Here is a 25989-nt window from a genome sequence, read left to right as displayed (position 1 = left end):
GCTCATTTTAGACATGAGAAAATGGAGGCAAACAAGATTAAGTGATTTGCTCAGGGTTATACATCTAATAAGTGTCTGAGATTGCATTTGAACTCAGGTCCTCCTGACTTGAGTTGTCAGGTCAACAAGCTATCCACTTCACCATCTTGCTGCCCTTCATACACTATAGTCCAGTTAAATTTAGTTTCTTTCTGTTCCTTACATATGGTATTACTTTTCTAGCTGTGTTCTTCCCATGTCTAGAGTGCATTTTTGCCTCCTAGAATTCCTACCTTCAAAGATTAACTCAAGTGCCACCGCCCATTGGAAGGACCTTTCCTGACTCCCCACTCCCAACTATAAGTGGCCCATGCCCTGCCTACTACAACTCCACCAATGAACCACTGTCCTTACCATTTGCCCTGCCACGAATCTCAGTACTGGAACATCCATGCCATTCTGACTGGTGAATGTAGCATGTGGCCCACTCTATCTAAATGATCCTAGCCATGATGAACATGGCCTTCTGGGCATTTTATTGCCATCCATCTCACCTACCAATGCACTCTCCAGGCCACTGGACCTCACCACTCACCCTACCATCAGGAAACCATATCCCTTTTTCCCCCGTCCAGCTCTGGGACAGTCATTAAATCATTCAGTACTATCTTTGCTAAAGGAAAGGGCCTATCAATCAGCTCCCTTATAGCTCCATCACACACCATTCCCTGGGCTTGCCAGAACACAACACCTCTTCACTGGCTACCAATCCCCTAAAAGTAACGTTCTCCCTCCCCCCGCCAACTAGCACGAAAGCTTCTAGAAATCAACAATTATCTCACTTTTAAATTTGTGTCAAATACTTGACACAATTTTTGACACATGATAAGCACTTGATAAAGGCTTTTTAAAAATTCATTCATTATATATTTTACATCTACACACACAAATATATATATATACTTTCTATCTACTTCTGTGTATACATGTTGTTTTCTCTGATAGAATGCAATCTTCTTGAGGAAAGGGAGCATCTTTTTCTTTATCTCTCCAGTCCTTAGCCCTGCACCCAACACAGCACAGAAGTTTAATAAACTGTCGTGGAGTGACTGACAGAGTGAAAAGCACAAAGGCCTGTTTGCCTTAGCATATAGCAAGACTGGGCCAAAGCATCAGCACTGGCATTCCCAGATTTGCTGTGGTATTGCTGGGCCATCATCGCCATCCAGCTAGACGCAGTGTGGCTGCCAGGCTTGGAGTCAGGAAGACCTAAGTTCAAATTTTTCCTAAGATAGTTTCCAGCTGTAACACCTTAAGAGAACCACAACTTTTCTGAACCTCAGTTTCCTTATCTGTAAAACAAGGATTATAACAGCCCCTACACCTCACAGGGTGATTATGAAGCTCAAATGAGATAATGTAGGTAAGATAGCTTGCAAACCACAGAGCACTGGATATATGACTTCTTATCATCCTTGAACTGCTAACCCTCCTGGCCCATTCCCAGCTCCATCCTTCTTGACTTCTGTGCTACATCTGACACTATTTGCCCTCTCCTCCTGAAAATCTCTGTGCTTTCATGACAATGATCTCTCCTGGCTTTCCTCCTACCTGGCCCCCATCACTAGATGATAGGGTTGGTGGGAGTGGTGATGATAACCACCTACATTTATACTGACTTTTAGGGTTTACAAAGCTTTGCACATATTACTTCATTTGGTCCTCAAAACGATCCTGTGAGGTAAGTGCTGGAGTTAATATTAGCCCCATTTTAAGATGAGGAAACTGAGTCACTGAGCAATGAAAGGACTTGCCTAAGGTTGCATATCTAGTGCATGAGGCGGGAATTGATCCCAGGTCTCTGTGACTCCCCCTCTGGCTCTCTATCCACTATTACATACTTCCCTCCTTGGATCATCATGCATTTTCTGCTCTCCAATCATGGTCCCTAAAGCTATAAGCAGGTTTTCATCTCTCCTTTCTTTATAATTTCTTTCAAGAATCTACAGTGGCTCCCTATTGTCTCTAGAATAAAATACAAGGTCCTCTGCCTGACATTTAATGCTTTTTTCCATGTGTTGACTGCAGAGGATTTGGCACAGAGAATATGGATATGCCCTAGACTCTTGCATCTTCCTGCCAGTTGATAGCAATTGGCTGACGATGAAACCATCCCTAAGTATGAACGCAATTATTCATAGATTGAAATCAATGCTTTTGTCAAATTTCAGAGAATCACAACTCTCCTAGCTGGAAGAGACTGGTGACCAATCTGAAATAAGAATCTCCACAAATGGTTACTTAAACACCTACAGTGAGGAAGAAGCCCCTACTTACTAAGGCAGTTGATTCCACATTGTAATTGCTAGAACTGTGGGGAAGATTTTTTTCCTTACCCAATCATAGTTGCCTCTTTGTAACTTCTCTTCATGACTTCAAGTTCTGCCCTCTGGGGCCAAGCAGCATAAATGTAATCCTTCTTTGTGTGACAGCCCATCAAATACTAGAAGATAGGCAGCATGCCTGCTTACCACACCCCCACCATACCTTCACTTTTCCAGTTTGAACATGTGTGGTTCCTTCAGATAATCTTTGCCTGTGGCCTTGTCCCCTTCAGGTCATCCTTTTCCTGATCAATGACCCTCCTAAAACGTGACACCCAGAACTGAACCTGATGGTAGCTCAAATCCAGTATAAATCAATGATAAGAAATCCCCCTTCACTAACACTTTAGGCTTTACAAAGCACTTTTTTCCCCATCAACCCTCTTGGCTGGTAGTGTAAATGTTAGCTTCATGTCATATAGATGAACCTGAGGATCAGTGATGCTGCACAGTTATTAAGTGGCAGAGACAGGATTGGAACTCATGTCCTTGGGACTCTAAATTCAGCAGACATTACACTACACGATGTTGCCCACCCTATTTAAATGTATTTGCTTTAGAACTATTTTTTATTCACATCCTTGTACCACCCAGAGTTGGAACAGACTTGGTAAAGCAAATACCAGTTTATGCAAGGCACTGTACCACAGATGACACAGTGAACTAAGGCATAGAGGTTCCACTGAATCACTGAAAGCCTCACCTTTGGGTACAACCTCAGTTCTGGAACCAGTGACCAAGCTGGAGAGGCTTCCTGAATGGCACCGGGAACAGAATGAACATCCCTTTCTCTGATGGTCAACCTCGCTAAGACTGGAGATGCCCATCACCAGGTGGGCTGCAGAGGGAGACCTGTTCTGCCCACAGCAACTTTCAAAACCATTAATGAAGTGATCAAGGAGTCATGATCTGCAGCACTGAAGGGAATACTCCACTGCCACTTCACACCAACATAATTATGGCAACCTGGTCTACTGAAGCCTCATGAAAATGACATTGTTGTCCTTTTAGGTGCACAATGAGATCCAAATGCATTGGTTGAGTTTGTACTGCTCTGACTGACAGCAACTTCTGCTCATTTGTTCATTTGCATCAAAGATGGTAAAATATGCCTTTGTTTCACTTTTAAACAATCTATTTTTAAATGAATCCTTAAAGATGCCAACTATTTCATTCCTTCAGGCTGAAGTATGGCAGAGCCTAGAGATTTCACTATAAACCCTTTTACTAGCAGCCATAAAGGCAAATTTCTACTTCTGAGATTAACTAAAAAATACATCATTAAAATGCTTTAGTGTATTAAAATTTCCATCCTTTTCATACCACAGATTACAGCTCTGTGCTATGATTCGCTTCCTTTTTATGTGTTTCAGTTTGCTAAATGACAATGTATTTTTCTCTTTTATGATCTGCTAATTGTTCTGAGTTTAACTGTAGATTTTATTTAAATGAAAATTAATAATCATAAGTGATAATTATGACTAAAATTTCCTATTTCTCTTAACTATATCCAATGTGACAGTTATATTGTCAGTTTCTAATAATTACCCATGACTATACATGTCATTTGCATATACACCTGTCACTTTCTACTAGAGATACATTCCGATATGAAATTCTATTAACATAGTTATAGCATAATCATAGGTTGTAACCATCTCTTAGTACTTTAAAAAAAAGGAACTGCTAATCCCTCAAAAACATTCCTCTAGAAACGCAGTTCATGAATTTGCACCAAAATGCGAATACATATGTACAAAAGCTGCTAGATAACATTTTAAACAATAGATCTGTAATCTCATTGGCATGGGCACTTCCTTCACAAGTATTGATTGCAACTCATCCATGCCTCCTCTTATTGTCTCAATTCTGATTCATATCCTTCCTCCACAGAGGATCATTGTTGGTAGTACGCTGCAACTGACTTACACCCATCGTGTGTCTTCCCATCGCCCTTTGTGTCACCTTCCATTTTTATGCTGCTAATACTGTGGTGTTCTATGATTCCCAGCCACTGCAGTGTGTCTGGGAGACTACTGATAGTAAAAAAGATGGTCATTTGTAGCAGGCCACAGTTTGGAATTATCCAAAGTGATGCATAATTTCACCAATCAATCAACATACATTCTTCATCTACTTGATTTTTTTTCTTATGAAAAAAAGAATTCTCTCTTGAATGGCTGGGGATCTCACTGAGAACCGATGCCATTAGCAGCATGTCCAATGTAACTAAGAGCATCTGAATTACTTCCCAAGTATGGGGAAAGAGCTCTTCAGTTTAGATATCAGACACCATCACCAACAAGAGACAGCAAATGCCTTTGACAAGTATTCAGCTCCCTGTTAATGCTTTGATCAACATTGATCATCCCAAGATAATGGAACCAAGTTGTTTCTCTGATGATTTCTATCAAAGTACCTTTTAGGATATTAACATATGCATGAGACGTACCTTATTCGACTCTTTAAATCTGCATTTGTCTCTATCAAGTCAAAGACTCTGTTGCAATCAATGAACAAAAAATACCATATGGGCTCTTGTCATTTTAAACATGGTCAATCATGTTACTATTTATAGTAACATCTTTAGATGTGATCTGCTACCTGTTTCCTTCTTAGCTTTTCAAGGATACTTTTGATAACTGCACAGTCCATTCTCATTAAAATTTGGTGACCTAGGCTCTGAAGCAATTATCCCTCCTCTGATGAGGTGGGACACCAGAGAACAGCTAGCTATGTCTTCTCAAAGCATAGACATAAGTGTGGTCCTCAGAGGACTGGGCAACAGTGAGCCTTTCTCATGCTGTGTAGCTCTCAAACACCCATCTGTGTGCTTCCCACCATGATTACTGATTGATAAACGTTTAGGCAGTTTGACTTTTAGAAAGGGATTCACCAAAGTACATAAGTGATACAAAACCCCATTCTCCGCCCCCCCCCACCTAGTCTGTGCTCTCTCTGAGCACATGTAAGTACTATATGTACACGAAGAGTCCAGGGGAAAGTGGGATCAAGCTTAGAGAAGATATGTGACAAAGGTGTAACTTACGGCTCCTGGTTGCTGGAAGTCCCTTTCTCCCCTTTACAAAGTGATCAAAAAGTTCCTCCTGGGCATACGCTGGCTTCTTTGCGAACTGCCAACCAGAGGATGATGCAAGGATGCTGTTGGGAAAATGAGAAACCCCAAATCTTGTGGACTATTTGAAGCTTGCAAGATCCTCCTCCAGCCAAGGCATGTGGCGGGACTGGCGCGGAAGAGGGCCAAAGCTAAAGTACTCTCTGCATGTGTGCACGCACGCACACACATGCGCGCACACACACACACACACACACACACACATACACACTCAAGCAACTCTGTCCCAAGGAACCTGAATGCTCTCTTCTCATTCTCCACTTAGCAGAATCTTACTTGCTCATCCATATAGAATTTTAAGCGTGAGATTGATGAAATAAATCATTCAGATTACTCCACCAAAAGTATTAAAATGCCATGCTCTGGTCCTTGAGGTAAAAATGTGTCTGGATTGAATTTCTTCCAGGTTTGCACAGGTCTGCTATTTTAGAGAAGACCCACAGGGAATGATCAAATTTCTTAAGCCAATTCATCCTGGGCAATATCACTCTAGTTCAGCCACTGGCTCACCATATATTTGGAAGTAATCTGCATAGAGGTGATCATTGAACCCATGAGAGCTGATGAGGTCACCAACGGAGAGAAGCAAAGAGAGAAGAGGGCACATGACAGGGCCTTGGGGGATACACACTTAGGGTTTAGAAGACAATATCGAAAGCTAAAGAGGTGTCCAATGGAATGAGGATCGAGGGGAAAAAATGAACTTAGGATGCTTTAAAAATGTCTTATTATCCTACATTGACCATCTTTAGCTGTCAAAAGCAAAAAAGCCAACCCTAACAAAGGCACAATGTGAGGAAAGACAGAAAGAGAGGTCTTTCTGACCTGTCTCTTTTTCTTGTACCTCGAGCTGACCATTCCATCATTCCATTCAATCCAAATTTCTGACACACTTTTTTTTTTAAATAACAAACCTACTTCAACCTTTGCACCTCTTCTAGCTTTGCCTCCCTCCTCTTCTAGTGACTCCAATCCTGACCCAGCAGTGGTGGAAAAATCTAGAAAATAAACGCAAGCAAAGAGCATATATAATTAGGGCTTTCTAAAAATGATATGGTGGTCAATTTAGAGAACTCAAAAGAGTCCATGAAAAATAATTCCATATAAACTGCAGCCAGAATTATTTTATTTCCCAATTTTAACAAACCTAGGAAAGCACCATGAATAATAAAGATTCTAGGGAGTAAAGCACTGGGTTCATTGGGAACTTTTATGTGCACCCTTCAAATTCCACCAACAGCAAGTAATATCTTCTTTTAGTTTTCCTTTCTGGGTCTAAAAATTGAAAAAGCTTCAAAAGGGCTTCTATTTTTCAATTCTTTTGCTAACAATACTCTGTTGAGTGAAATAATTTCTTTATATTGTTCTCTCAATATAGTTCCCCCAGCCAGCTTGTATTGTCTTTTTAAATAAGGTTTATTAATGCTTTGTGTGCTTTTTCTAAATATCCCAGTCATTCCTAATCATGTCATCTTACTTCCCTCTCCTAGCAAAGAAGTTCTCCATTTTAAAAACAAATACCTCATACATAAACACCATATCTGACAGTATATAAAAAAGTCCTATTAGCGCCCCCCCCTTCCAAGGAGAGCGTATTTTAGATTTTAAAACACCTCCATCTTTGTTTTCCCTAAACATTTTTTGGTATGAAAATCTTGGATTGGTATGAAAATTTTGGATACAAATCTCATTGGAACTTCTGAACAACTGTCCAACTTGTTTTTCTTTCAAAAATTACGTCTTCTTTCTTAATTATCCTACTGTACCCTCAACACTGAACACCCAGGGAGCTCAAAAGCCATTAAGTAAATGGGCAAAAGAAAACATGGGTACCTCATCACATATCTACTGCTCTTCTGCAAACAGAAGAAGAAAAACTCTTTTCTAGAGGGTTGGGTTTTAAATTCTTCTGACAGGTTAAGGCTGAAATCTCTAGAGCTGATAATGCTAGATGCAAATCTCAGGTCCTGGTAGTTCTATTTAGTAAACTTTACCTTGCAGTACTTGGGGGGGATTTAGAGCAGGAGTGTCATGTATGAGCATCACAATCTTTTCTTCAAAAGACAAATTATGTCTGAGTTCCCCAAAATGCTTGTGCTCTGGGGATTCTCTGCATTTAACTAAGAAGGCGTAGTGGCTATGGAAGGTTTTGGGTGAGAGGTAGCTGTGGAAATTGCCTCCTTCGGATTCTCAAAGATCAAAACCGACACTCTCGATGTCTTAGGCATGGTGGATACCTCATCCGCTCTCAAACACCTGGAATGTTGAGCTCACTTTGTCACTTTGAGTCTTAACTTAAAACCTGTCTTTTATCTTTTTTCTTATTATTAACTCTGACTGTAAAGTGTTTAGGGAGGTCTTATGTTCAGCAGATTTCAAAAAATACATGTTAAAAATCTTCTTACCATTGAAGCTGAATCTAGATGAAAATTTAAGGTTTTGTACTTGGAGAGTAGCTTTCAAAAATATGAAAATTCAAACTGTTTTTGTTATTAAAAAATTCCATTTATTAAAACCTACATAATATATTCTTAAATGAAGAAATCTAGTACACTCCACCTCTTACCAGTTTGAATTCACCACCCATGACAGAAGATAAAATGTTTCTAATTCCTTTTGTGACCTATCAACCACTGTCTATGACCCAGAATTTTTTGTATTAAGGGTCAAACTCCACTAACATCTTCCTCAAATAACCTCATAATGGCAACGATCAACAAACATTTATTAAACATTTGTTCTTGTCATTTTTCAGTTGTGTCTGAATCTTGGTGACCCCATTTGGGGTTTTCTTGGCAAACATACTAGAATGGTTTGCCATTTATTTCTCCAGGTCACTTTATAGATGAGGAAGTGAGAAAAACAGGGTCACACAGCTACTAAGTGTCTGAGACCAAATTTGAACTCAGCCCTTCCTGACTCCAGGCCCAGAGCTCTATCCACTGCAGCACCACCTAGTTGCCCTTACTACACTTATGTGCCAGGAGCTGTGCTTTGTTGGGAATACAGAGAAAATAATGAAAGAGGGCCTTCGAGAACCTTCAAGCCTTCAAGGACCTTACTTTCTAATACAGGAGACAACATGTACACTTCTAAGAATATACAGAAGCTGTAAGAAAATGACCTCTACATACTCCTCCTCTAATTTGAGGGTCAGGGTTCATCACAGGCGTGTAGGGTTAGGGTCAAACACTATGGCCAACAAAGCACAAGAACGGGAGGGTTCTGCTAAGTTGGAAAGGCTTCTAGCAAGGCATCTGTAACAGAGTCTCTGCTTTCCAAAGACAGGCCTAACTACTCCCAGGAGACTGACTATGGCAATCTATGAAAGAAAGAAAAATTTTAAAGGTCCTAAGCCCTGTGCAGTCAGTCTCCTTCTGCTTCTCCAGTGCCAGTGATAGAATGGCAGAAAGGTGGTGGAGGAGGAGCTATTAAGAATCACATAGTTTTTAGACCATAGATGCATTTTAATTTAATTGTTCTCTAAATGTGAGATACTTGCTCAATAGCTAAAGAATAGACCTATGCCTGGAAGAGATGGATCCTATCAATCTTGGCATTCTAGCTATAAATAAAAACAGAAGAAATTTTCATCCAAATGGAAAGATGGTTCATTGGAACTCCTAAAAACTCCCAGGACTTTCTAGAGTGAATTGTATTGGAAACTGAGAGGCAATATTATTTCATGGGAGATTTGGTCATCATGTACTGAAATTTTTAAGTGTTTGCAAAAAACTCCATATATAACTGATTTCTACAGCAGCTTTAGTTTCTGAGGTTGTCAAGAAATTCTAAAAAGAATTTGCTAAGATATTCTAGATAAAATCAACCTGAAGTCGCATATTTAATGAATTCAATGCAAAAATGGGAAAAGGTGAGAGCAGGAGAAATCCATAGGACAGTATGATTCTAGAAAAAGAAATGAGGTAAGTCAGAGACATGTAGATTGAACAGAAGCCTGACATTTCTATATGTGAATACAATACTTTGTAAAAAAAAATGGTAAGCACTGGACATCATGAACATCATATAGCACCATAAAGAACAAAATACATTATATTTTAGCAAGAAAAAAAAGTTATTGTTGGGGCACTTATCTCTGAGTTTGTTGTCTGAGTATAATCAGATAATTGATTTGTCAGAGCCAAAAGAGGAATTAATAAAAAAAATTGAAAGCCAGAAGACTATTAATAAGAATATATGCTATGCCAGTAAAACTCTAACTTGTATTACTTAAATAAGTAGTTGAAAAATAAAAAAAATAAACAAAAAATGACATAGACACTGACTAAAATAACTTCATCCAAAAGTTTAACCAATGTAGATTAATGGCAAAAACAAGCACCTTAGTCAGCAAATATCTGACTTCCTTGCCAGAGAGATGGCTACCAATGATTGGATAAAACAAAAGAATGAAAATGAAGGACTACAAGCAGAAGAAAAATGGAAAAAACTGGCAGAAGATACTTCAACAAGCTGTTTTCTCTATCAAGGAGAGTGGAACCACCATGCTTCAACCTTCAACCCCTAAGGTGTTCATCCCAGGGGGAAGCAGAAAAAGGATGAGAGAAAACAAGGCAGGTAAAGGAAAGGACTAGACCAATCATAGACAGAAGAGCTCCATGCTAGATGGAACACAAATTGTGGGGGGACTGAGGGATTGACAGATGTGGTTATCTAGGGGAAGGGAAGATACAAAAGGTATAGGAAATATCTCCAAAAATGGTAACTGAGAGAATATCAATGAATATTGATCTAGAGGCCTACTCTCCCCTTTATACAAAATCTTAACAGCAGTCATTTATTCAGGGAGTGAGAAGCTCCTTGATGATGGTCTTAATAGAGAACAATCAGGCTTTCATAAGCGTGAGAAAATGGAGGGGATTAGAACAACGTTAAGTGTGGGAATTGAATGAACTATACTGATTCCATCTTGTGACTCAATTCTGGAGCTAGCTCAGTTCTCTTTCTATTCAATTATGGGTCCAGTCCAAATTCTGCCTTGTGAGAAAAGTTTATTCAATTCTGGGCATTGGGAGAAAACCTTATTGCATTCTTTGAACCTTGCCCAGAGTGGCTGGGAAACTGGACCACCTCTCCTGCTGCTTAGAGACCCTTAACCAAGGATCCTGGTTATGCTGACTAGAAACTGGATTAGATGCAAAGATGGATGCAAGGAGTTTTCTGAAAATTGTATGTCTCAAGCAACTCATATATCTTATCTGAAAACTGGACCCATACTAATCAATTAGTGATTGTTTCCATGTTCCTTTGATTATGTACGTACAAACACTTAGGGAGAGTAGGACATCTTTTCTGAATTTAGGGAATTGTACCTGTTTGTTCTCCCCCTTCCAACCTGGAAAGTCCCTAATCTTTCCTCCAATTAGAAATCCGATTACTTAATGTTGTATAGTTTCCTTTTAATTAATTGGCCTTATTGGATTAATCGTTTTTAATGCATAAAAGTCCATCACCCCCTGTGAGGTCCAGCCCTAAGCTGAGAAGATCTGCTTCCTATTTGGTGGGCAATTGGTATGCATTGTTTAATAAATCTATATGCTCCGAAGATCAAACTTTTGTTTCCTCAGTCATTTCATCTTTCACCCACCACAAATGATAATCAGAAATGGAGCAAACCTTTACCATTTCACAGTAAACTGAAAGAAACTGAGAATATAAAACCCCATTGTGCTAATTATTTTTAATCACAAAAATGCATTTGATTTAATGGAACAATGTGCTGCCTTACATACACTTTTGCATCAAGGTATTTCCCATCCATCCATTCATCAAGATCATTCGTTCACTACTCCTTGGAAGATGTGACAATACAAATAATACTATTGAATGAGCCTCTAATATCAAGGAACTGGAGCCAGACTTTCTGTGAGTAGGAAAAGGTCTCCAGCATCTCACTAAATAAGTTTCTGGGAGATATAGTCTTGGATAGACAGAGTTGTTTCCTCTTGACAGAGGACAGCCTATCTGAAAGAAGTAAGTATGCACTAGGCTACCTGGTTGAAAGAAGACTCAGATCACATAACTCATTTGAGAATTGCATAAGCCAACAAGAAGAGATGGCATGGAGTCTGTAGCTACTGACTAGAGGTAGACAAAGGGGAGACAGACTGGCCCTAACCATTATTGACGGTATACAGGACACTGGAAAGTTGATGCTATATTATGTCTGCGAAGGTCCCAAATCCTTCAAAATAATACAGTATTACTCAAAAAATATACTAGAAGAAGGTTTCTCCTTAAAATAAAGAAAAGATAAAAATATAATGATAAAGAAAATCGGCTATAAACTTCTCCATCCAGATCAGGACAAAAGACTTAGAATCCTACAGAATCACAGAATAGGGTAATCACAAGCTAGGTTAAGAAGAAAGGGGAAAAAATAGAGAGGTCCATCATCATATCCAGTAGGGGCAACACAAGGACACCACTCACATCTGTAGTAAGAGATAAGGCTTAACAAGTACCTTGATCAGGGCAAGCAAGAGGCCGAAGTCAGGTCAGGGCAGATTAGCACCAAAACCTAGTAATGAGTGACTCAAAGACCCAATCCACACAGACTAGCACCAAGTATAGGGCAATCTATGGGCTTTTATCCCCATCTACCCCTATCAAATATTCAAAGAACAATGAATTCCAACATTATATAAGTGATTTGTAAAAATAGAGAAGGGGACCCTTCTCAACTTTCTATGAGACAAATATGATCTTGATACTAAAACCAAGGAGAGACAAAGCATTCAAAGAAAATTATAGGCCAATATGCCTAACGAACATTGATGCAAAAATGGTAAACAGACTATCAGAAAATAGGCTGGCTATATGAACATATTAAAAAGACATTATGACCAGACTGAATTATACCAGGAATGCAAAGTTAGTTCAGTCTAAGGAAAACAAACACAATAGACTATATTTCTAAAAGTAAGAATGATGATTTTATGAATAGATATTGAAGAGGCTTTTGAAAAAAAATTCAATACAAGGGCAGCCAGGTGGTGCTGGGTGCAGGCACTGGCCCTGGAGTCAGGAGGACCAGTCAAATCTGGCCTCAGATACTTACTAGTGATATGATCCTGGACAAGTAACTTAACTCCGATTGCCTCCAAAATGAAAAAGAAAAAACAATTCCAACATCAATTTCTACTGAAAACAAAAGAAAGTGTATGGATAAACAGATGTTTCCTTAACAGTCTGTAGTATCTACCAAAAATGAAGAATACTATATTCAATGTAGAAAGGTTGGAAAACTTTCCAACAATATCAAAGGTAAAACAAGAATACCCTTTGTTATCACTACTACATGGCATAGTGCTAGAAATGCTAACTATAGCTAGAAGGCAAGAAAAAAAATCAAAAGAACAAATACAGACAAAGAGAAAAAGAAACAATTGATTTCTGAAGATTATATGATAATCAATCCTGAACAGAAGTGTGAAACATACAACCTAGTCACAACACCCCTGGGTGCAACCCGAGCCATATTAAAATATAATTAAAATATTTAACAAAATATACAAATATCCAGTAGACCATAGATAGCATTAATATGTGGTTTTCTTAGTCAATATATGGCCCACAGGGATCTTTTGGTACAATTTACTGGCCCCATTTCCACGTAAGCTGGACACCACTAAAGGAGAATCAACTAAAGTTAATTTGAATAATAAAAAAATTTTTAGCAAAGTTGCAGAATATAAATAAATCTACATAAGTTATCAGCATTTATATATATATATATATATATATATATATATATACACATAAACAAAACTCAGAAGAAAGAGAAAGGTAATTTAAAATAAGTACAGAAAATATAAAAGATGAGAGTCTGTCTACCAAGACCAATACAGGAACTGTATGAATGCAAATACAAAACATTCTTTGCTGAAATACAGACCTAAATAATTGGAGAAATATTCATTGGTGATGGATAAGTCATAAAAATTACAATACTATCTAAATCAATTTATTTATTTGTGACAGAACCATCAAAATGCCCAAAGATTACATCTAGAAAATATAATAATGAGTAATAAAATATAATAATGAAATTCATCTGGAGAAATGAAAGGTCAAAAATCTCAAGGGAAATAATGGAGGAAGGGATGAAAAATCACTCTCAGATCTAATACTATACCACAAAGCAGTAATTGTCGAAACAGTCTGATGCTGGTTAAAAATACAGAGGTTGGTCAATGTAACATACTACATGTATTACATATATTATATTACACACAGAACCAAATGAACACAATAGCACAATTTTTAATGTACCCAAAGCTACCAGGATCAAGACTCCCAAAACTGGACAAAAACTGCTGGGAAAACTGGAAAGCATTCTGGAAGAAATTAGGCATGTACGACCATCTCACAACATACACCAAGGTAATCTTCAAATGGAAATATGACTTAGCCATAGAGGGGCATCATAAATAAATTAGACAAACAAGGAAGAAATTAATTTTCAAATGTATGGATAGGGGAAGACTTCATGAACAAACTTGGGATAGAGAGGATCACAGAAGATAAAAGAGACAATTCTATTCACATAAAAATAAAAAGGCTTTGTACAAACAAAATCAATGCAATTCAAATTAGATGAAAAACACAGGCAACTGTAGAAAAAATTCTTTGCATCAAATTTCTCTGGTGAAGGTCTTGTATCCAATGTGTACAAAGAACTGATCCAAATTTATGGATAAATGGTCAAAGGACGTGAACAGGCAGATTTGAAAGGTGAATTATAAGCTATCAACAAACACGAAAATAAATGTTTCCAATAGCTAATAATTAGAGAAATACAAATCAAAGTACCTCTGAGATTCTACCCCACACACACCAGATTGACAAAGATGACCCAAAAAAGGGGCTAAGGGTAATGACAAATGTTAGAAGGGCTATGGGATAAAAGGAACATCAACATAAGGTTAGTGGACCTGTGAAATGGTCCAACCATTTAGAAACCCATTTGGAAATATGCCTAAAATGTCACTAAACCAGGCGTACCCTTTGACCCCATGATACCTACCTGGCCTACTCTCCAAGGAAATCAAATAAAGAAGAGGATGTCCAGGCGGATATTACTCCTATGGCACAATGCAACTGATAGCCTGAGGATTTAAACAAACAAGAGTCCTGTTACTAAAAATATATTTCAATAACCTCAGGTAGAAGCAATTCTCAAGACAAATAAAGAGCAGTCCAGAGGAAAAAGAAAACCAAATAAAAGTCACAGGCAAAAAGGCTAAGAAGCAATCAATAGTGAGGTTGGGAGCAGCCTCAAGAGGTCCTTGCCAAAATCTCAAAACTGTTTTTTGCTTTTTGCCCTAATAGCTGGGTCATGTAACTGCCCCAGACCTTCATCATAAGTCCTTTACTTGCTATAGTAAAATATATATATGTGTGTGTGTGTGTGTGTGTGTGTGTGTGTGTGTAGCTAACATTATATATTATATGGCTATTATATAATATATAGCTAACATTATGAAAGGAGAACTCACATCTTCTAATTTCCACCAGCTTCCTGATCCATAATAGTCACTAAATTGTGTGTAGTCTTTGACACAACAACATTACTAACCTGACTCTAAGGAGATCAAAGAGGAGAAGACATTCTATTGTCAAAAACATTTACAGCAGCTTTTTGTGGTAGCAAAGAACTGGAACCTGGCGGGGGGGCATCAATTGGAGAATTGCTGAACAAATTATGGTATATCAATGAAGTTGGATACTATTGTGCCATTAAAAAAGATAGTACTGTGCCAGAGAAACCTGCGAAGATTTGTATGAGTTGATATCAAGTGTATAATGTATACAATACAATGAAAAGGCAAACAACTGCCAAAGAACAAATATAAATGATCAGAAAAAAGATAGGTATGAAGGTATGCAGAGGGAGAAAAAAAACAAAACCAAAAGAATAAAACAAGATGACTACAATAGAAAGTCAAGATGTAGAAACAACAAAACTTTTCGGTTACACTGGTCAGTGTCAATACATTGCTATCAAAGTTAAAGAAGACTTTACTTTAATGAATACATTTTTGAGAGAATTACTTTGGGTGTGTGTGGGGGGGAATTATTTGGAGGTTTCTTGGGAAATAACTGTTTTGCGAAAATTTATCAACATATTTTTGAAAATTCAGTAGCTTTTCCTACCTTTGTCAGCTTTCCCATCTATAAAATGGAGGTAATGATACTCTGACATCACAGGGTTTATTGAGAAAAAAGTGCTTTACAAACTCTAAAATGCTCTGTGAATGTGGACTGCTATTATGATTTTATTATTTAATAGCTAGAGAGAGCAATCAGCCAGCTACTTTTCAAATAATGAATTTGCAGGTGGACACTTTCCTATAAAAAAAAAGGAGATTCAATGTGCATCTCTGTATATGAATCATATATTGGATAACAACAGCCCTATCAGAATCAGATATGTTCTCATCAAGACAAATTTAATTTAGTTATTTTGAAGTGATTTTAATATAGTTCTAGAACAAAGAATTAATTAACTAATTAACTTTTAATTACATCTATATTAAATGGAATTGGCTTTGCTGCTCCTACCACATAGTCTAATAAAGAATCACAGAAAATAATTTTACAATCTTATTTTATTATTAAACTAAATCATTTGTATGTGTTTGTGTATGCATCTGATAGGTAATACAGTTACATGATGAATTAAAATAATTTTCACTATGAGAACACACAATACTTTTCATTTATAGCTCCACCATTTTCTGTTCTGGGAGATAAAGGTCTTGGATGAAAACAATTTATTTCAACACTGGACATCAGACATTAAAAAAAAATAAAGCGTTCATCTTGAAACTATGCCTCAAAAGTTTTGAAACTGCTCATACCCTGTGAACCAGCTATACTGCCAGCAGGCTTATACCCCTAAAGAAATCAAAACAAGAGGAAAACCCTTTGAACAAATTATACCACTACTAGATCCACACTCCAAAAGAAATCAGAGAAAGAGGAAATGGATGTCTATGTATGAAAATATTTATGCAAGCTCTTTTCACAGTAAGCAAAAATTGAAAACTAAGAATATGCCATATTGGGTAATGGATAAACAAATTGTGGTAGGTGAATGTAATAGAATATTACTGTGCCATAATAAATAAGGGCAGCTAAGTGGCACTGCAGTGGATAAGAGCATTGGGCCCCGAGTTAGGAAGGTTTCTCTTCCAGAGTTCAAATCCGACCTCAGAAACTTACTAGCTGTGTGACCCTGGGCAAGTCACTTAACGCTGTTTGCCTCGGTTCATCTATAAAATGAACTAGAGAAGGAAATGGCAAACCACTCCATCTTTGCCAAGAAAACCCTAAATGGGGTCACAAAGAGTCAGACAAGACCAAAAAACAACTGAACAACAACAAATGATGTTTTAACAAAATAAGCAAGCACTTATTAAGCAACCAATCTGTAAGAGGAGCTATGCAATGCACTTTACAAACATTATCTCAATGGCTCCTCACAATAACCCTATAGTTAGGTGCTGTTTTATTAGGAGAAAACAGAAAATAAAGAATTGCCCAGGGTCACAAATCTAGGAAATGTCTAAGGGTGCGTTTGATCTCAAGTTTTGAGGACTCCAGGTCAAGTGCGCTATCCATTGCACCACCTAGCTGCCCTTTGTTTGGGCATGTATATTTATTATAGACCTCTATGAAAGGAGGCAAAGCAAATGAGCAGAATGAGAAATACACACACACGCACACGCACACGCACACACACACACACACACACACACCACATTATAGAGAACAACAACTTGGAAAAACTTTAGAACTTTGGTCACTGCAATGAAAAACCACTGGCCTAAAAAAATGAAAGAACACACCACTAACCTCCCTGATACAGAGGTGGAAAACTTAAAATGGAGAGTCATACATTTTCCGACACGGCCAATGAGGGAATTTGTTCTACTAGTCATACATTAAGCAACTACTTGTTTCTTTGTTATCTGAAAGTATTTGGTTTTTGGACAGTTATAAACAGTGCAGAGAAGATCAAATGTCATAATATCTGTAGAAAACATTTAGCACAGTGCCTGGCACATAGCAGGCTCTAAAAAAATATTTATTCCTTTCTGGTTTTTGTTTTGTTTTGTTTTGTTCTTACTGCAGTGCCTGGCACCCAGTATGATCTCGCCAAATGCTTATCCCCTTTCCTTATTTTTGTAGCCCCAGCAATTAGCACAGGGCCTTTCCCATAGTAGGCGCTATAAAAATGTTTATTCTCTTCCCTTTTTTTTACCCCAGTACCTTTCACAAAGCAGGTTCTATAGGAATTCTTATGCTCTTTTTTATCCCTAGCAATTAACATAGTGCCTGGCACATAGTAGGCTCTATAGAAATACTCATTCCCTTCCCTTATTTTTTTTTTTACCTCAATGCCTGTCATATAGCAGGCTCTATAGAAATACTTATCCCCTTCCCATATTTTAATAGCCCCAGAAATTAGCACAGTGGCTAGCACATAGTAGGCTCTATAGAAATGTTTGTTCCCTTCCTTGTTTTAACCCCGGTGCCTTTCATATAGTAGGCTCTATAGAAATCCTTATCCCCTTCCCTTATTTTTGTAGCCCCAGCACCTGGCACAATGCCTGGCACATATGAGGTCCTATAGAAATATTTATCTTTTTCCCTTATTTGTGTAGCCCCAGAAATTAGCACAATGACGAGCACATAGTAGGCTCTATGGAAATGTTTATCTTCTTCCCTTATTTCTGTATCCCCAGTACTCACCATAGTGTCTGGCACACAGTAGACTTTATAAGAAATACTTACCCTTTCCACATCTTTTTTACCTCAGTGCTTGACACATAGTAGGCTCTATAGAAATGTTTATCTTCCCTTATTTTTGTAGCCCCAGAAATTAGCACAGCGATGAAGTACATAATAGCTCTGTGGGAATGTTTATTCCTTTCCCTTTTTTTTCACCCCAGTGCCTTTCACAAAGCAGGTTCTATAGGAATCCTTATCCCCTTCCCTTATTTTTGTATCCCCAACAATTAGTACAGGACCTTTCACATAGTAGGCTCTATGGAAATCCTTATTCTCTTCCCATATTTTTTATCCCCACCACTTAACACAATGCCTGGCAAATAGTAGGCTCTACAGAAATACTCATTCCCTTTCCTTATTTTTTTACCTCAATGCCTGTCATATACCAGGCCTTATAGAAATGCTTATCTTCTTCCTTTATTTTTGTAGCCCAGCAATTAGCACAATGATGAGCACATACTGTGTTCATCCTTCATTGCCAAAGAAGACTATGCCATCAGAGAAATGATGACATGACTAGCACTTGACTTTGTTTTGAGTGAGGGAGGGCTGTGCAGGTCACCAGCCTCACTTCTCCTCCAGAGCCATCTGAATCCAGAGACCTGATATTCCTCAGGATGACTGGAGATGACCCAGGATGAGGCAATTGGGGTTAAGTGACTTGCCCAAGGTCACACAGCTAGAGAGCGTCAAGTGTCTGAGGTAAGATTTGAACTCAGGTCCTCCTGACTCCTGCACTGGTGCTCTATCCACTGCACCACCTTAGCTGCCCCGACTAGCACATAGTAGGCTCTAGAGAAATGTTTATTCTCTTTCTTTATTTGTTTTTACCCCAGTGCCTTTCATACAGCAGGCTCTATAGAAATCCTTATCTCCTCCCCTTATGTTTTTATTTCTAGCAATTAGCACAGAGCCTGGCACATATGAGGCTCTATGGAAATGTTTATCTTCTTCCCTTATTTCTGTATCCCCAGTACTCACCACAGTGTCTGGCACACAGTAGACTTTATAAGAAATACTTACCCTTTCCACATCTTTTTTACCTCAGTGCTTGGCACATAGTAGGCTCTATAGAAATGTTTATCTTCCCTTATTTTTGTAGCCCCAGAAATTAGCACAGTGATGAAGCACATAATAGCTCTGTGGGAATGTTTATTCCTTTCCCTTTTTTTTCACCCCAGTGCCTTTCACAAAGCAGGTTCTATAGGAATCCTTATCCCCTTCCCTTATTTTTGTATCCCCAACAATTAGTACAGGACCTTTCACATAGTAGGCTCTATGGAAATCCTTATTCCCTTCCCATATTTTTTATCCCCACCACTTAACACAATGCCTGGCAAATAGTAGGCTCTATAGAAATACTCATTCCCTTTCCTTATTTTTTGTTTTACTTCAATGCCTGTCATATAGCAGGCTTTATAGAAATGTTTATCCCCTTCCTTTTTTTTTTGTAGCCCAGCAATTAGCACAATGATGAGCACATAGTAGGCTCTAGAGAAATACTTATCCCCTCCCCTTATTTTTTTATCCCTAGCAATTAGCATAGTGCCTGGCACATATGAGGCCCTATAGAAATGTTTATCTTCTTCCTTTATTTTTGTAGCCCCAGAACCTAGCACAGTAACTGGCACACAGTAGGCTCTATAGAAATATTCATCCCCTTTCTTGTTGTTGTGGTTTTTAATCTCAGCATCTAGCACATAGTAGGCCCTATAGAAATGCTAATTCCCTTCCCTTATTTTTGTGGCCTCAGCAATTAGCACAGGGCCTTTCACATAAAAATGTTTATTCCCTTCCCTTTTTCTTTTACCCCAGTGCCTTTCATACAGCAGGCTCTGCAGAAATCCTTATCTCCTGCCCTTATTTTTTTTTTTTATCCCTAGCAATTAGCATAGTGCCTAGCATATGAGTTTCTATAGAAATCCTTATCCCCTTCCCTTATTGTTGTAGTCCCAGCACCTGGCACAGTGCCTTGCACATATGAGATCCTACAGAAATATTTATCTTCTTCTCTTATTTTTGTAGCCCCAGAAATTAGTAGTGATGAGCACACAGTAGGCTCCATGGAAATGTTTATCTTCTTTCTTTATTTTTGTATTCCCAGTACTTACCTCAGTGCTTGGCACACAGTAGGCTCTATAAAAATGTTTATCTTCTTCCCTTACTTTTGTAGCCCCAGAAATTAGCACAATGATGAGCACACAGTAGGCTCTATAGAATTGTTTATCTTCTTCCCTTACTTGTGTATCCCTAGTACTCAGCACAGTGCCTGGCACACAGTAGGCTCTAAAGAAATACATATCCTCTTTCTATATGTTTTTTTACCTCAGTGTTTTAACTCTATGGAAATGTTTATCTTCTTCCTTTATTTTTGTAGCCCCAGAAATTAGCACAGTGATGAAGCACATAGTAGGCTCTATGGAAATGTTTATTCCCTTCCCCTTTTTTTATAACCCAGTGCCTTTCACAAAGTATGTTCTATAGGAATCATCCCCTTCCCTTATTTTTGCAGCCCCAGAAATTAGCACAGGTCCTTTCACTTAGTAGGCTCTATAGAAATGTTTATTCCCTTCCCTTTTTTTTTTATCCCAGTGCCTTTCACAAAGTAGGTTCTATAGGATTCCTTATCCCCTTCCTTTATTTTTTTATCCCCAGCACCTAACACAATGCCTGGCACATAGCAGGTCTGTAGAAATACTCATTCCCTTCCCTTATTTTTTTTATCCCCAGCAATTAGCATAGTGCCTGGCACATATGAGGCCCTATAAAAATGTTTATCTTCTTCCTTTATTTTTGTAGCCCCAGAACCTAGCACAGTGCCTGGCACACAGTAGGATCTATAGAAATATTTATCCTCTTTCCATATTTTTTTAACCTCAGTGCTTGGCACATAGTAGGCTCTACAGAAATGCTAATTCCCTTCCCTTATTTTTGGAGCCTCAGCTATTAGCACAGGCCTTTCACATAGTAGGCTCTATAAAAATGTTTATTCCCTTCCCTTTTTCTTTGCCCTTGTGCCTTTCACATAGTAGGCTCTATAAAAATGTTTATTCCCTTCCCTTTTTCTTTTGCCCCTGTGCCTTTCACAAAGCAGGTTCTATAAGATTCCTTATCCCCTTTTCTTATTTTTTTTATTCCTAGAAATTAGCACAGTGCCTGGCACCATATGAGGTTCTATTGAAATGTTTATCTTCTTCCCATAGTTTAGTAGCCCCAGAACCTAGCACAGTGCCTGGCACACAGTATGCTCTAAAGAAATACTTACCCCCTGTCCTTGCTTTTTTTTTTTTTCTCAGTGCTTGGCACATAGCAGGCTCTATAGAAATGCTTATCACCTTCCCTGATTTTTGCAGCCCCAGAAATTAACACAATGACCAGCACATAGTAGGCTGTATAAAAATGCTTATTCCCTTCCCTTATTTTTTTTTTTACTCCAGTACCTTTCATACAACAGGCTCTAGAGAAATCCTTGTCCCTTTCCCTTATTTTGTTATCCCTAGCAATTAGCACAGTGAGGAGCACATAGTAGGTTCTGTAGAAATGTTTATCTTCTTCCCTTACTTTTGTATCCCCAGTACTCAGCACAGTGCCTGGCACACAGTAGACTTTACAAGAAATACTTATCCTCTTTCCACATTTTTTTACCTCAGTGCTTGGCACATAGTAGGCTCTACAGAAATGTTTATCTTCTTCCCTTATTTTTGTAGCTGCAGAAATTGAGCAACCTAGTTGGCTCTGTGGAAGTGTTTATTCCCTCTTTTTTCCTACCCCAGTGCCTTTCACAAAGCAGGTTCTATGGGATTCCTTATCCCCTTCCCTTATTTTTGTATCCCCAACAATTAGTACAGGACCTTTCACATAGTAGGCTCTACAGAAATGTTTATTCCCTTCCCCCCCCTTTTTTTTGCCTCAGTGCCTTTCATACAGCAGGCTTTATGGAAATCCTTATTCCCTTCCCATATTTTTTATCCCCAGTAATTAGCACAGAGCTTGGCACATATGAGACCCTAGAGAAATGTTTATCTTCTTCCCTTATTTTTGTAGCCCCAGAAATAAGCACAGGGCCTTTCACATAGTAGGCTCTATAAAAATGTTTATTCCCTCCCCCCCCCCCTTTTTTTTTACTCCAGTGCCTTTCACAAAGTAGGTTCTATAGGATTCCTTATCCCCTTCCTTTATTTTTTTATCCCCAGCACTTAACACAATGCCTGGCACATAGTAGGCTCTATAGAAATACTCATTCCCTTTCCTTATTTTTTTTTTTTTTTACCTCAATGCCTGTTGTATAAACAGGCTCTATAGAAATGCTTATCCCCTTCCTTTTTTTGTAGCCCAGCAATTGACACAGTGGCTAGAACATAGTAGGCTCTAGAGAAATGCTTATCCCCTTCCCTTATTTTTGTATCCCCAACAATTATTACAGGGCCTTTCACATAGTAGGTTCTACAGAAATGCTTATTCCCTTCCCTTATCTGTTTTTACCCCAGTACCTTTCATACAGCAGGCTCTATAGAAATCCTTATCCCCTTCCCTTATTTTTTTATCCCCAGCACTTAGCACAGTGCATGTCACATAGTAGGCTCTATAGAAATGCTTATTCCCTTCCCTTATTCTTTTTCACCTGTCACATAGCAGGCTCTATAGAAATGCTTATTCCCTTCCCTTATTTTTGTATCCCCAATGCCTGACACCGTGCTTGGCACATAGTAGGCACTTAAATAATGCTGATTGATTGATTATTCCCCAAAGGATGGAGTCCTTTTTCAAAAAAAAATTTTTTTTTCTCAATGGATGGAGATTGGGGATTAATTTCTACAACGAGACAAAGAAACCCACCAAATATACTTATGCTACGATATGTCACAGCATCACAATAAAATCCGGCTTGAGTCTAAGGTGTGGATTTTTGCAATCCGCCCTGAATTCAAAAGGCTTCTGCATTTAGAAGCAAGCAGATTAAGCTTCTCCCTCCAGTTAAAGAAAAGCTGGAATCGAACTACAAGCTGAGCCCTCCCTCTTCTTCTGGGCGGCTCCCATTGTGCCCTCAGGCCGCCATCCAAGGGACATCTAACAAGGCCTGGGAAGGGCGGACCCCAGGGGTACAGGGAGACTAACATCAAATCTGGCAAAGACATCCATTTCGGGAATAGAATTAAGAAACATACAAAGGAAAATACGGCCTGGGGTGGGGCCCCCCGAATCCCTCCAGCTCCCCCTCCATCCAGCTCCTGGGGCCCGATCACCTCACCCCCACCCCACCCTACACCCCCCCCCCCCCCCCCCCCCCAGCGCATCCACACAGAGGATGGGCATCTTTAAGGTCTTACAATGTGGCCAGCCTGCATCAGCTGCTGCCTCGGTCTCCCGTTGCTGCCACACCCGCCCGCGCACGTCCCTCTCTGCTTTCTTCCTCCGAGGTACCCCGAAACTCCTGCCGCAGCACCCCGCAACAGTGCAAGAAGAATCTCCGCCCCCAGCTCGTAGGCTGATCTCACAGGAAAACCTCCGCCCCCCGTCTGAGGGCTGATCTCGCGTTAGTTTCCTACAATTTCAATATAATTTATTCCTGTGCAGTGGCGTGATTCGGAATTAAATCCCTGGCAGTGAACCATACTGCAAAAGGCGAATGGTTAAAAAAACACACGGCATCATCTTTCTTTCTTTTTCTCTTGACAAAAGGTGGGAGGGGTACTTCAATGCATTACCTTGATTGTGTGGTACCTTAGATTCTGGAATTTAAGAGACTATTAGTAATTTTGGAGAAGACAATTTCAGTTGAATGATGACTTCAGAAGCCATATTACAAAGGATTGAAAAGAGAGGAAGACAAGAGGAGTGGGATGAGCAGTTACAGGCAGTTTTCTCAAGGGGATTAGCTGGCTAAAAGAAAATTCTATCAAACATTGAAGGAAAAAATCATGTATCTGCTAGACAAGACAGTCTCCAAAAAATGAGAAAAAAAGGCACTCTGCTTAATTCTTTTTGGGAGATCAATATAGTCTTAAACACCGAATACAGGAAAGGACAAAACAAAGAAATAGAAGCAACCACCTGATTCAAAAGGTCAAAATGAAATTCTGGCAAAAAATATAAATAAAAGATCATAAAAATTATCCCCCAAAATCACTCACTGTGATCAATTTAGATTTTTGTTCCCATAAGGAACCAAGGGAGATTCAACATTAGAAAAACAATGAACCCAATCACATAAAGCCAAAAAAATCAAAACTACCTCATTATAATTCTAGAAAAAAATGCCTTTGACAAAGTATAATACTCATTCATGCGAAAAAAAAAAAAAGACAAAAAACAGACCTTCCTAAAGTATAGGCATAAAGAGATCTTTTCTTAATATGATATAAAGTATCACTCAAAAATCACAAACTCCTATTATATGCAACAAAGATGCACCAGTGTCTTTCCCAGTAAATACAGGAATGAAGTAAAGATGTCCTCTTTCCCTGCTATTACTTGACACAGTTACAAAATCTTAATAATAGCATTCAGAAAATATATACTAATAAAAATGAAAACCAAGAAGAAAGTAGAGACCAAATTATTCCTATGTGCTAATGACATGAGGTTATACTTGAACAACTCTAGGGAATCAAAGAAATTGAGATCATTAAAACTTTCAGTGAAGATACAGGCTACAAAGAAAACCCACAGAAATGAAGAGCTTTTCTATGTAGTAGTAACAAAATCCTGGAAGCAGTCCTTAAAGGAGAAGTCACATTCAAAATAACAAGATGCCTAAAATTTCTGGAGGGTGATCTACCAAAGCATACCAATCCTTTACATGTACCTGTATGTATGTGCGCATGTATATGCATATATTTGTGTATGTATTTTAACATACTCCTTAATTAAATAAAAAACTGAATTGCTGGAGAAACATTTAGTGCTCATGGCTAGTACATGGCAATATAATAAAAAAGACAATCCTACCACAGGTAATTGATATATTTAGTATTATACCAAAGTCCCAAAGGGATACTTTATAGAACTAGAACTCCAACTACAATGTAAAGTCATAATTCTCAAAAATTGGTTGGTCCTGGCTAAAAAATAGAAGTGTAGAGAGACAAGGAGGAATAAGAAATCAGAGAATTCAATAACCAAAATTTTGGTTCAATGAACCAAAAAACATAACTAAAAAAGAATACCCTATTGAAGTGTTTTAGTTGAGGAAGCAAGAAAGTATTCTGGCAGAAATTACACCATATTGCACAACGAATTTCAAAATGGATATACAGCCAGAGTATAGAAGATCATACCATAAAAAATGAGAAAAGAAACACATCATATACCTTTCACAGATATGGGCAGGCAATTTTAATTCTTAACCAAACAAGGGATAGAGGAGATTATAAGGGATAAAACAGATCATTTTGATTCCATTACATTGAAAAACTTTTGTAGAAATATTTAATTTGACTAGGATAAGAGGGGAAACAGGCAACTAGGAAAAAAACCATCTGTGTCAAATATTTCTGATTAGTTCCTGATGCTCAAAATATATGAAAAACTAACAGAAATATACAAGACTAAAAACACTCTCCAAGAGTTAAGTGGTCAAAAGATATGTTTTCAAAAGAAAAATTCCAAATTATTAATAATCAAAAGACCAATTCAAATAATATTGCTATTTGTGGTTCAGTTGTG

At 38.3% G+C, this 25989-nt stretch overlaps 1 protein-coding gene across 9 annotated transcripts in view; it reads right to left on the bottom strand.

Annotated features, from left to right (window-relative positions):
* LOC140515938 (uncharacterized) overlaps positions 1 to 23838 on the bottom strand; it is a 48723-nt gene extending 24885 nt beyond the window's left edge. The window contains exons 1-4 of one of the 9 annotated variants that reach the window (XM_072626804.1): positions 23652 to 23831; positions 14552 to 14633; positions 6418 to 6497; positions 5413 to 5525 (exon numbers count right to left, since the gene is read on the bottom strand). The gene's annotated coding sequence lies outside the window, so the exon portion shown is untranslated. Of the gene's footprint in view, positions 1 to 5412; positions 5526 to 6413; positions 6498 to 14551; positions 14634 to 23651 lie in introns of all 9 variants that reach the window. The other 8 variants (XM_072626803.1, XM_072626802.1, XM_072626805.1 and 5 more) reach the window with 8 other exon arrangements.
* Between the last annotated feature and the right edge of the window lie 2151 nt (positions 23839 to 25989).

Source organism: Notamacropus eugenii, chromosome X (assembly GCF_028372415.1).
Source record: "Notamacropus eugenii isolate mMacEug1 chromosome X, mMacEug1.pri_v2, whole genome shotgun sequence".
Classification (NCBI taxonomy): domain Eukaryota; kingdom Metazoa; phylum Chordata; class Mammalia; order Diprotodontia; family Macropodidae; genus Notamacropus; species Notamacropus eugenii.
The sequence above is the reverse complement of the archived record's forward strand: the minus strand, read 5'-3'. Positions and strand labels throughout refer to the sequence as shown.